We start from the raw sequence: 13,389 nt of genomic DNA on the forward strand, positions 1-13,389 counted from the left end.
ACGCAAGTCGATCATCGGGAAATCCCCCCTTTTTACTGTGTTCTAGGGTGGTAGGTGTAGAATCTGAGTCTTGCATAAAAAAGGCACAATGGGGGTGGCAAGAACATCATCTGAAATCTGGAAGCCCAGGGGTGACAGGTGCAAGCTGTCCCTTGCAAATCACCGTGGCCTGTCCAGCATGTCATCCCAGGCAGACAGACATTGGACCCCCTTAGAATGACACCATAGTCTAAGCAAAATACTACAGCTGATCATCTTGTCTCTGTTTATGTGGCATCATACTTGTTGAAGGTAGGATACTGCCGAAGGTCAGGGTCATACCTGCCTGGCCTACATAATCAGAGGGATGCGCAATGGCTCGTTCCATGTAGGCCAGGGAGGTACATCTCAGGTCGCTGACACCAGCATGGATTATGACTGTGTCAGACCTGTACTTGCAGTTTAGTGACCTGAGTGCTTGCATTATGTGGTGGATTCCACTGCCCGATAGGCAGCTTACTGTGACCTCCTCTGTACCTGATCTGGTGAGTGGGACATCAGTGTGTCTGACTATGGAGTCACCTATGACAAGTGTGTCCTGCATTGTGTTTGGCCTTAAGGGCTGTGACTGTTTGGCACACCAACTCTGTGGTCAATGTGTTGCATGTGCTGTGCCCTGTGGAGGCAGTTGTGTGAGTGTCTGCTGTGGTGGCCACCGCCATTCTGGTAGACTTCTGATCAGAGCCTCCGAGAGTGTCTCTGTGTGTCTATGTGTATGATCTTAAGTTGTGACAGTGCCATGTGAGACTGGATTAAAGATGTGTGTGTGGTTACCTTCACCCTCTCTCTGGTCTTGCTAGTCCTATGTTGAGAGAGCTCAGCCTCCACTTTGGCTATATAGTTGCATCTCTCACATGTATGTGTGTTTTATGGCAGAAGGAGAGGGTTGTCAGTGTACATGAGGCAACTGTAACAGTGCCTCAATATTCCCAGGTTCACCAGCTGAGCAGGAGAGGACACTAGCAACTGATCCCTAGACATGCTAGAAGGAATAGACAAAACAATGTTGGAATACAGGGAGATATCAAGCCCCCCAAGCCACATCATACTGTTTGATTGACAATAGCTACACATACACCGGTGTTTCATAGTGTCATAGTGTACTACTAGGCTATCTGCCCTAGTGCATGTATAAGCCTAGCCATAGTGATGTGGCTATTGCCACCCCATATAGTGGTAATAAGTGTACAGAATAGATTCTGAATATTGTGCCTCTGACTTAGTAGTGACACATTATGACCCCCTTACGTCATTGAATAACACAACTGTGTCTTTGTCTAGTCTGTGCCTCTGTCTCATATGCAGTTGTCCAGATGTCTCCTGAAGAGAGTCAGTGAGGGGCTCTGTCAAACATGACCTGGGATACTCTGCTAGAGTGTGAGATGCCTCTGAGTTATGACTCTGTCCCTCCAGCATGTCCTATACATGTATGTGCTGAGGTTCAAATACTCAGCTCTCATGGCTCTGGTGGATTTGGATTTCTTGCAGTGGAGTATGTCCACCAAATCCTGATTGGACATGGTCTTGTATGTCAGGCATAGGTCACCTGTAAGTATGTGGTATGACACTGAACAAAGCTGGACTTCCTCTATTCTGGAAGCATATGACATGTGTTGAAGAACCCTGATCTTCATGGTAGGTACTTTTCGGGTGCAAAGGTGCAAAAGGCAGGATCTGCCCTGTACAAAGCTGAACTAGGTGGGAATAAGGGTCCGTAGGTCAGTAATGTGTCTGTGTAAGAGCTCCATGACTCCTCCCATATCTTTGCAGACAAGGCTGGTTAAGCCTGTGTGGTGGTAGTTGCCATGGTCTGTGGAGGCATCCCCCTTGTGGAGTGGGACCACTGTTGCCGTATGCCAGTGTTCAGGTACATATCCTGTAGCAAGACTAAGGTTAAATAGCAGTTGTATATATGGGTCCAGCCCCTTCTGGAGTTCACATAGCATGCAACTGGAGATACCAGCAGGTCCCATGGATGCTGTGTACTTGTCTTTGCTGAGTGTGGCTCTCACATGGACATCCAAGATGACAGTGAGGTTACATACAGCAGTGATAACTATCTTGTTTTGGGGGTGAGGGAGGGGGTAAATCGCACTGAAGCTGTCCGCTGGAATGTTGCCAATATCTGTCAGGTCACTGGAATATATGTTGTTGTGTACCAACTCTGAGCATATCCGAGGGTTCACAACCAGGTGTCTGACATAACTGAAGAAAGCAGTGTGGTTACCTTCATTGTCTTTGGTGATTTATGTCCCCAAGTTGACCTTGCATGTCTTTATGAGATAATGTAGCTTTCTACTAGTGCTGATCACAGCTGTCTTCCCTTTTGGAGATGTAGCTCTGTCTTGCATTAGTAACCCTCATCTGTCATACAGTTTGTTTATGGCTGGGGTCCACCAGACAGGACACTTTCCCTTTGAGGAGAGGGTCCTGTTTTCAGTTGTGATTGTATGGTCCATGCTGTCTGACATCTAGCTAAGGGGAGGTCATTCTGGTTCTGCAGTTATCTTTCATCAGCATTAGAAATGACCACAACAGCCCCTGTGGGGTGTACCTCTTGCACACACATCCAGCACCTGTAAAGTCCACAACAGTACCTCACCAGGAGTATGACAGAGCTGGAACACATGTAATGTGTAGTCTGATTAAACAGAGTGCAGCTCCACACACTGCCATGCTGTCCACCCAGATGCAAGCTGTGCCTGATGTAGAAAGCCATGTCCAAGCTGGAATCAATGCACATGCTGCACCTTGTACAATCTGAATGGCAGGGAGCTATGCACATGAGGGACCTGAACCCCAGCACTGACATATATAGGACAGGCTGTACTGCATTATCCAAAACACAGAAGCCACCCCACACATGAGTAAACTACCAGTACAGGTTGTCCATAGAGACACTGGTTGAGTCCCCTCAACAGGAATCCTAATGAGTGGATGGGAGATGGGAGGTTTACCCTGGGTATCAATGTTATGTCACAGGTAGACAGAGGCACAGTATACTAAACAAGACATATGACATGTCGAACTACGCTTACAATGTGTTGATGGACAAACACATTCTCCGACTAGCATTAGGTCAAGATACCTCTTGAACACAGCCAGCAAGGTGCTCTGCCTCAAATGGACCAGGATTGTATTCCACAGCATATGGAGTCTCCGAGTGATAACTCCATCCCTCCAACATGTCCAACATACATCCCTGCTAAGGTGTGAGTCACCTGCACTAGTGGTTCAGGTGGATCTTCTGAGTCTGAGGTGGAGCATGCCCATTAATCTCTGTTTGGACATGGCCTCACATGTCAGGCACATGTCACCTCTAAGCAGACGGTATGTGAGTGAATAGAGTGTGAGTGTCGTCAATCTGGCAGCATATGACAGCTGTTGGGGTTCCTTGATCCTTTAGGTGGGGGACAGTCAGGGTGTCTCCAATTGCTGCAGATGTTGGGTGAGATACAGCCAGAATAGGGCATTCGACTTGATCACCGGTCTGATAAGTGAAGAGTACAGGGGAACAATGACCCACTAGATCTGGATGTGAATCCCAGCCTGATCAGGTGGGCAATGTAGAAGGTCTTCCTAGCCACTTTAGCAATGTGAGTCTCAGAAGAATGGCGACTGTTAACCTGGGTCCCCAGGTCCATGATAACCTCCTCTGTGCTTAGAGGATTGCCACCTATATGGTAGCTTGGGGTCACCTTGCTTTTCCTGAAGGGTATGTCTACACATGTTGTGCACTCTGACTTCAGGCCATGGCCCTGGCACCAGCTATCAGTTACTGTGAGTCCCTTCTGAAGGATATCTGTGTGTGATGCACTGTCCACTATGGTGCCCAGTGTGCAGTCATCTGCTAACATTGTCATCCAAAGTCCTCCCATGTTGGCCTGTACTTCTGGGAAGTACATGACAAACAATGGGGGCCAAGGACTGAGCCCTGTGTGACACCACCTGTGACCAGCCTGGAGTCTAACATAGTGCCAGCAACTCTAACCCTGTGAGTCCCGTCCTTAAGCCAGTTTGCAACCCATCTTGTGACATATGGGTTTACATTTCAGTTGTTAGGGTTTTCCACAATACCTGAGTGGGGTATTGTGTTGAAAGTGTTTGCAAGGCCAAGGTAGGCTGTATGGACTGCCTTTCCCCAACAATGGCCTAAGTGACCAATTTGAAGATGTCAACCCAGTACAAAAGGCATGATCTGCTCCTGACCAAGCCAAAATGGGATGGGTACAATGTCTGCATGTCCCCTATATCTTTGTTTATGAGCTCAATTATGATCCTCTCCATAGATTTGCAGACTACACTTGTTAAGCTTATGGGGCAGCAATTAACAGGGTCTGTAGAGGCACTGCCTTTGTGCAGATGTGCACAACTGGACCCTAACCAGGCTGTTGTGCACACTATGGAAATGTAAAGCAGTGATAGGACTAAAGCCCAGGATACTGACCACCACAGTGAAAGTACTGAAACACTACACTAGACAGTGCTACAGTGTTAGGTCAGTATGAACGGATGTTGACAATTGTGTGCAAAGTATCCCATGCAAAACCTGCAGGCACAGTATACTCCCTGTTTTGTTCACACAAAAAGCATTCGGACAGTAAATACACAACATGGCACAGAACACACAACCATAAACTTCAGGTATTTGTTGAAGGTCACACTCATCCACAAATGTGATGGGCTGCAGAGTTCAACATATGTAAAGCCCACACTGGGCATGCTCACACACTTAGATAAATGAGACATCATTCACACAACATGCCACGGGAAGGCTGAACTGGGCATGCTCACACACTTGGTCCAAATGTTACCCCTAGCAAATGTGAAAACACACCAGAGGATGCTCATCCCCCTTTCTAGACACTGATCATGTAAGCACCCTATAAGTATATTGGAGAAAAGGATTCTCTCAGTAATCCAAATAGCGCACCGTGCTAATGCATCCGTCTCTAGTGTCATAACATAGTTAGGTAGGGGTTTGAATCCAGCAGGTGGCAAGTGTGTGTGAAGGGGGGTAAGTGAGTGTGTAAGTGTGAATGAAAAAAACATCCCTTTTGGCAACTGGGAAAACACACCACAGGATGATCATTCCACTTTCTAAACTCTGATGATGTCAGCACCCTATAAGTATATCAGGGGAAAGGAAATTCCCCAGTAATGCAAATAGCGCGCTGTGCTAATGCGTCCGTCTCTAGTGTCATAACATAATTAGGTAGGGGTTTGAATCCAACCGGTGGCAAGTGTGTGTGTAAGTGTGTATGAAAGAAACATCCCTTTTGGCAACTGGGAAAACACACCACAGGATGATCATTCCACTTTCTAAACTCTGATGATGTCAGCACCCTATAAGTATATCAGGGGAAAGGAAATTCCCCAGTAATGCGAATAGCGCGCTGTGCTAATGCGTCCGTCTTTAGTGTCATAACATATTTAGGTAGGGGTTTGAATCCAACCGCTGGCAAGTGTGTGTGAAAGGGGGTAAGTGTGTGTTTGAAAGAAACTTCCCTTTTGGCAACTGGGAAAACACACCACAGGATGATCATTCCACTTTCTAAACTCTGATGATGTCAGCACCCTATAAGTATATCAGGGGAAAGGAAATTCCCCAGTAATGCAAATAGCGCGCTGTGCTAATGCGTCCGTCTCTAGTGTCCTAACATAGTTAGGTAGGGGTTTGAATCCAACAGGTGGCAAGTGTGTGTGTATGAAAGAAACATCCCTTTTGGCAACTGGGAAAACACACCACAGGATGATCATTCCACTTTCTAAACTCTGATGATGTCAGCACCCTATAAGTATATCAGGGGAAAAGAAATCCCCCAGTAATGCGAATAGCTCGCTGTGCTAATGTGTCCATCTGTAGTGTCTTAACATAACTAGGTAGGGGTTTGAATCCAGCAGGTGGCAAGTGTGTGTGAAGGGGGTAAGTGTGTATGATTCATATATCCCTTTTGGCAACTGTGAAAACACACTACAGGATGCACATACCCCTTTCTAAATGATATCACAATTATGTATGGCTTTTGATTACAGACATGCCATGTGTGTTGTGCACACACAGAATGCCCATGTGTGTGGGTTGTCCCTCACAATAATGCATGACATTGATTACACCGGTTAGGGCAATGAACACATGCTGTATGTGTGTGTGCCAAATACACATATGTACCTGTGACTTTCAATAGTTACCATGTGTGATGCCTGCCACATGTGAATACATGGTATTTGCACAGGGTAACATTATGACCGTGGTCTTCTGTGCAGATGCTGCATGTGGGATGTGTATATACAGTGTGAGATGTAGATGCTATCAGCCTAGTAGTGAGGGATGCACACCTGGTCTGGGGCATAAAGTCTACATGTTGTTAATGTACAGGAGCTGCATGTTCTCACCTGTTGTGGGAGTGGTAAGACAGTATTCCATAGCAATGCAGTGACTGCATGCTAAGAACCATTCAGCTAGGGTGCTGTAGCTACACTTATTCATTGGCATTCATTAATTTGTCGGAATCCCTGGTGAGGGTCTGATGCCAACCAAGGTCAGGGGTCTACCAGCCTGTGTCACTTGCTCAGTGATCCCTTCCATGTTCCCTATCACGTATCCCAGTGAGCGACATCCCACATCAGCTGTGGTGGCATGGACAATGACTGAGTCATGTGTCCATGCATCTGACTGACTTGTATGTTGTTGTTACAGTTTGGCCATGTGTTTCCATCTCATACATGTGATGTACATCAATGGGTAGGGGATAGGGTTGACTGTGTACATGTGGCAGCTGTGACATTACTACATGACACACATATTCCACAACTGTACCATAGAGGTGACTGACAACTGACCTTTGCACATGCTACCGAGTATTGAGATTACATTGGTGATTCACAGCACATAGGGCCAATGGTGAAAAACAGACATAGGTCCATAGGTTCGTACAGGGATATCTGCCCAGGGCATGTATCCACCTAGCCAGAATGTGCGTGCCTTTCAACATGCATTGTGAATCTGTCTTGCTATGCCCTTTTCCAAGGTTAGTATACTGTGCCTCTTTCTCACAGTGACACATAAGTGATACCCAGGGTAACCCTACAATGTCACATCCAGTCATTAATATCGCTCTTGAAGATAGTCACTGAGTCAGTCTGCCTAACCTCTATTGGGATAATAATCAGGAATGAAGGGAGCCTCTGAGTTGTGAATGTGCCTTTCCACCATGTCCTATGTATATCACTCCTGAAGTTCAAGTATTTCCAGCGTGTATCCTGGTGGGATCTGGATATTCTGAGATGCAGCATGGCCATTACGTGAGGGTATGACCTGGCCTTCTATGTCAGGCACAGATTGCCTATGAAGAGGCAGTATGTCACTGAGTAGAGCTGCTGCTACTTTAACCAGTCAGTATGTGGCATCTGTTTGAGCACTTTGATCCCCTTGTTGAGGTACATATGTGGTAGCCCCAGTTGCTGCAGGTGTCTGGTAAGGTGCATGCCGACAGGTTCATCATAGTCAATTATGGGCATGATGAGGGATGAGTAAAGGGCACAATGTCCTCCCCTGGCCTACATGTGGATCCCATGATGATGTGGCCCATATAACATGCTTACCTAACCACTTTGTCCATGTTGTTGTCAAATGGTAGAATGCTATCAACCTCGTACCCCAAGGTCCATAATTCCTTGGTCTGCACTTACTGGATTAACACATATGTGGTACATTGTGGTCACTTAGTGTTTGACAAAGGGGATGACTATACTCTTTCTGTCATTCACGTTGAGGCCATGGCTGTGGCACAAGTCATGTGTTTGCAAGAGTCCCATTTGGAGGATGCGTGTGTTAGCTGTTGAGTTGATTATGGTGTTTGGTCTGCAGTCACCTGCGACTTGCTGAGCCACAGTACTTCCATGATGGCCTGTACCTATGACAAATATATAATGAACATGACAGCTCCTAGGGCTGTGCCTTGTGGGACACCACTTGTACCAGGTTGGAGGCTGACATGGCTCCAGCAATTCTACCATGTGTGTTCTACCCTTGAGCCACTGTGCAATACCCATAGTGACATAGGGGTTATTATGTACACTGGTGAGCTTCCCTAGAATGCACAAGTGGGGTACTGTATCCAAGGCTTATGCAAGGTCCAGGTAGGCTGTGTGGACCTCCTACCCCTTGACAGTGGCCTTGGTGACTGTTTCAAACAAAGCAAACAGGTTTGATAGGCAGGATTTGCCATTGACAAAGTCAAACTGTGTATGGTGACATGTCTGTAGGTCCACAATATCTAGATATGTGAGGTTCATGATGATCCTTGCCATAGCTTTGCAGACAAAGCTAGTCAGACATATGGGGTGAGTAGTGTCCAGGATCCGTGACAGCACCACCTGCATGTTGAGGGACCACTGTTGCTGTATGCCACTCTCTGGCCACATATCGTGTATTAAGGCTGGGATTGAACAGTGGTGTTATGTCTGGGTGTAGCTCTTCTTGTGGTTCATGTAGGACACAGCCTGGGACACTGTCTGGTCCCATTGATGCAGTGTTTATTGCTTTGGGAAGGGCATCTCTTACCTGAGCATCTGTGATGTCAGGGGGGGAAGCACTGTGCTGCAGACATATGTTCCCTTTTGGTGTGGTGGGGAGAGAAGGCAGCATTGAACCTGTCCACTAGGATGATGGCAATGTCTGTGTGTTTTATATTTTGTGTGACATATTGTATTACCTCTGAGCATATCTGGGTAGTACCACTCAGGTTACTAACATAACTACAGGCAGCCTTGTGATTATCCTCAGTGGCTTGTGGAATCCTCTCTCAAAGATGGCCTTAGACAATCATATGGGTGCCTGTAGTTGTCATCCAATACTCATCAGTGGTACCTTCACATTTTGGGAGGTTGTTGTATCATGTAGTGGCGCCATCCTTCTATTGTATAGTGTGTTTATGGCTGGTGTCCGGCACCCAGGACATCTGACTTTGGAGAATTGGGTCATGCTTTCATATGTGGCTTCATGATCCATGCATTCCTGAATGTGTCCACAGAATGACTCTATACAGGTATCTGCAGTCTGGTCCATATTTTCAACAGGCCTTGGGCCTTTGAAGGTTTCCACATCATTTATGAGGGGTGTGCACTTGCTTGACATGAGCTGTTGACAGACATGCCGCCCTCCAGACAGAGCAAGGGGAGGGTCACAGTCAGCTACCTGTTGGGACGTACCTCCCTGGACCACATGGAAAGAGACACAGAGGAGCTCTTACAGCACACTCTCAAACTCAGGTCTCCCACACAGCCTTCATGCTGACACAGGAGAGTTTAGATTACTCTGCAAACACCATCATACTGGGTGATGCCAGCTACCCAAACATAGACAGTGAACATTACACAAGCCACAATACCCAAGCTCTAAGGTTCCCATTGATCGGACATTCTTTGGCTATGGAACAGGTAACCAACCTTCCCACAAGAGGGGCAGATATAGTAGAGCTGATCTTTACAAACATGAGTACAAACTGCTCACCACTGGGAGTATATCCCTCATTGTTGCAATCAAACCATATACTAATCACACTGGAGTTCTGGATCCCCCACATATGCAAACCACCAACACATCGATGTGTGTGTGTGTGGGAAATGTCCCTATTAGCAACTGTGACAGTATGGTACAGGATGCAGATCCCCCTTTTGAAACAGTGATGATGTCAGGACTGTATAACTAAATCACCTGTAGTAAAGTCCTCAAATAATTTGCATAGCGCGCTCCGCTAATGCGTCTTTCTTCAGTGTCATAACGTAGTTAGGTAGGGGTTTGAATCCTGCAAAGGGAATGTATGTGTGTTAGTATGAGTGTGGTTTATGTGTGTGCACTATGCTGGGAGGGTTAACTGCCTTTTGCCAACTGGGAGAACACACTACAGGGTGCACATCCCTCCTCCTACACACAGATGATGTCAGCACCCTCTAAGTACAGCATTAGTAAAGAGTTCTCCAACTACTGCAAATAGCACACTCTGCTAATGTATCTGTTTCTACTGTCATTGCACAGTTAGGTATGGGTTTGAATCTTGCAAATGGAAAGTATGTGTTTTACTGTTGGTGGGGTTAGTGTGTGTGCACAATGATGGGGTGGGATGTGGCTTTTGCCACATGGGGCTATGCACTGCAGGGTGGTCATTACCCTTAACAAGCAGTCATGTCCTACCTAGCAGTAATGAACATGATGCACCTCAGGCAATCAGAGTCCCATACAGCCACATGCTCAGGAGAGCTGGACCTCAGCACTGACATACATGGACATGCTGGAGGGGCATTTTCCTAACCGAGAGGCTCCCTTCACTCTGTAATGAGCTCACACTACTGGTTAGGCAGAGTCCCTCATTGACTCTCTTCCATAGGAATCTGGATGAGTGGATGGAGATCATAGTTGTACCCCAGGTATCACTTCTATGTCGCTGTTAGACAGAGGCAAAGTATACTAAAGTCGGACAAGGGCATAGCAGCATAAGATATGATTGGGTGGCAAAAGACAAACACATTCTACTAGGCTTACCAATGCCCTAGGGCAAATAGCCTAGTATGAACCTATGAACTGTTCATTCTCAACTGTTCGAGCTCATTACAGAGTGAAGGGAGCCTCTCAGTTAGGAATTTGCCCCTCCAGCATGTCCATGTATGTTCTATTCAGTCGCCACCGCTTGCTCAGAGGTGACCTTTGCCCAACATACAAGGCCATGTCAAACCCAGATTTGATGAATATGCTTCACCTAAAAAACCTAGATCCATCAGAGCCACAAGGGCGGGAGACTTAAACCTCAACACGGCTATTAATAGGACATGCTGTAGGGATAGATTCATCACCCAAAGACTCCCTATGCTGTGGAACAAAATCACGGTATATGTGAGGCAGAGCACTCGCTAGCCTTGTTCAAGAGAAATCTTGACCAATGGATGGGAGATCGCAGATATACCCCAGGGATTACCTCCGTGTCACTGCTCGACAGAGGCACAGCAAAATAATGGGTATGGTTCCCCATACTAAAGGGGTGGCGTAAGCCAAAATGATGGGCTAGGCTTGTAAATGCCCTCGGGCAGATAGCCTAGTATGAACCTATGAACATGTGTGTACTGCTATAGTACATCTGCCATATGTTGCATGTGTGTGTGTTGTGGGGATGCACAGGTAATGGCCAGATACTTCTGCACAGGTGACACGCCTGACACATTCTGGGTGTTCATCCATACATACTGGATGTGTGCTGCCATCCAACCCTGTGATGTGGACACACATTACTCAGCCTGGATATACATATCTGAACAACACCACAAGCACAGTACACTACCTTGCTATGTATGCATGTTATTACACAGTTATTCAGTAGTTATGACAGTGATGCTATCCATGCAGCCCACTGGGCCAGTGGAAGCCACAACACACACCGCCAGCACCTTTGCATATGCGTACCACAGACATCCCACATACTGCATGAACTGTGCACACAGTTATCTAACCCAGAACAACTGCACACCACTTATTAATCCTGTCCAGTGGACTACAGATACATGCATATTGTATAACAATAGTAGGAGGCTACTGCAGCACAGGGCAGATTCACATGACGGGAAGGCATCTGTTGTCTGCAGTGTTAAGATGCTTCACATTCACCAAATGCACAGATATTGCCAACATTGTTGCAGGCAGTTTAGGTGCAGGTACCCCCCCCACCATTGTCCTACACACGTGTTATTAGTTATCCCAGATGACTGTAACCTCCCTATCCTCTCACATGTCCAGGTGAGAGCCACCCTCATCATTGCAGAGCACATATCATCACTGTTACGAAATGGTATCCCTGGATGTGTGCTACATTCACCCCTGGAGGACATAGCACCACATGACAGACTGATATTAATCCCTGGCCATACTACAGGATATGTACCTGAACAGTGCCATACATACACAGTGGTCCCACACCAATGAGGAGGAACCTCTACTGACCCTGGGAACTACTGCATCATATGCACAACTGGCCTTGTGTTCTAAGCTATGGAAGTGTTAGTTATGGCCCACATGTACAACAATATTACATATGTTTATATTTCATGACTATGTACACACAACCTATCTCATGGACATACCTATAGATAGTGAAGTATGATACATTTGGAGGTGTCACAGTATACACAGGATTAACCTGCTACTTTGCATTACCTGTGTTTGTGGCAGCTGTTGGTGTGTCACTGGTGCTGCTTGAAGTTTGCTGCTGCTGCTGCTGCTGCTGCTGCTGCTGGTTTTGCTGCTGGCTGTCTTTATTTCTGTTTTGTTCTGTTTTGTTCTCTCTCTGTCTCTCTCTCTCTTTCTCTGTCGGTTTTGTGCAATGAATGTATTGCATGAGTGTAGTGTGGGTACTCATTGCTTTTGTAGGTATCTGCATAGGTCCATGTGATGGCCTCTGCACCAATTGTAAGGCAGCATTTGCTAATTGCATGCAGCTGGGTGTGTACTGATTGCATGTCTCACTGTGATTTCAGGACACTGCTATAAAAGGGTATGTGAGATAGGCGTTGCCCTTTCAGATTGTAGGCGTGGACCATGCTGGTATGCTGTTGACAGTGTTTTGTGAGTGTGAAGGTTAGTACATCTACCATGCTTCATGCTGTGTTGTAGATTCAGGTTGCTGCATTTATCTTGCCTGTTCCCTATAGTGAGTGTGTATGCATACTGACACCTACAACTATATGTCATATGTATTGCTATATAAATATATATATATATATATATATATATCTGTGTACATATACATACTTTCATATATGTACATTAGTTGACATTATTGGGTACAAGCTAACAATTAGCAGGGCTGTTTCTGGTAACACTACACTAGTATGGGAACCCAGTAATTGGGACTATAAAAGTCTGCATGACATGCTTTGGGTAGTAGACATACTATATTGCCTTTATCTTCATTCATACTATTACGTGTTCCACTTATTTAGCACTATATTCCTGTATGAGAGTCATGGCTTAGTGGTAGGTCATACAGACTAGTGTTACAATGGTCTTGTGGTAGGGCCTACTAGTATGCTCATATTCTGCTTTTGAGTTGAGTATAGGGCCTATCAATCAAAGTGCTGGAGGCACCTTTAAGCAGTTAAAGGGCTTAGTAGGTCTCACAGGAGCCAGGCTGTGTTGCAGATTCTGGTTGCTGCATATATCTTCACTATTTCCTGTAGTGAGTGTGTATGGCTACTGAGACCTACAACTATATTTCATATGTATTAATATATATTTATATATATGTATGTGTAGATATACATACCTTCACATATGTACATTACCTTACATTATTATGTACAAGC

This window comes from Protopterus annectens, chromosome 7.part0 (genome assembly GCF_019279795.1).
Source record: "Protopterus annectens isolate FY-2018-M chromosome 7.part0, PAN1.0, whole genome shotgun sequence".
In the NCBI taxonomy this organism is placed as follows: Eukaryota; Metazoa; Chordata; order Ceratodontiformes; family Protopteridae; genus Protopterus; species Protopterus annectens.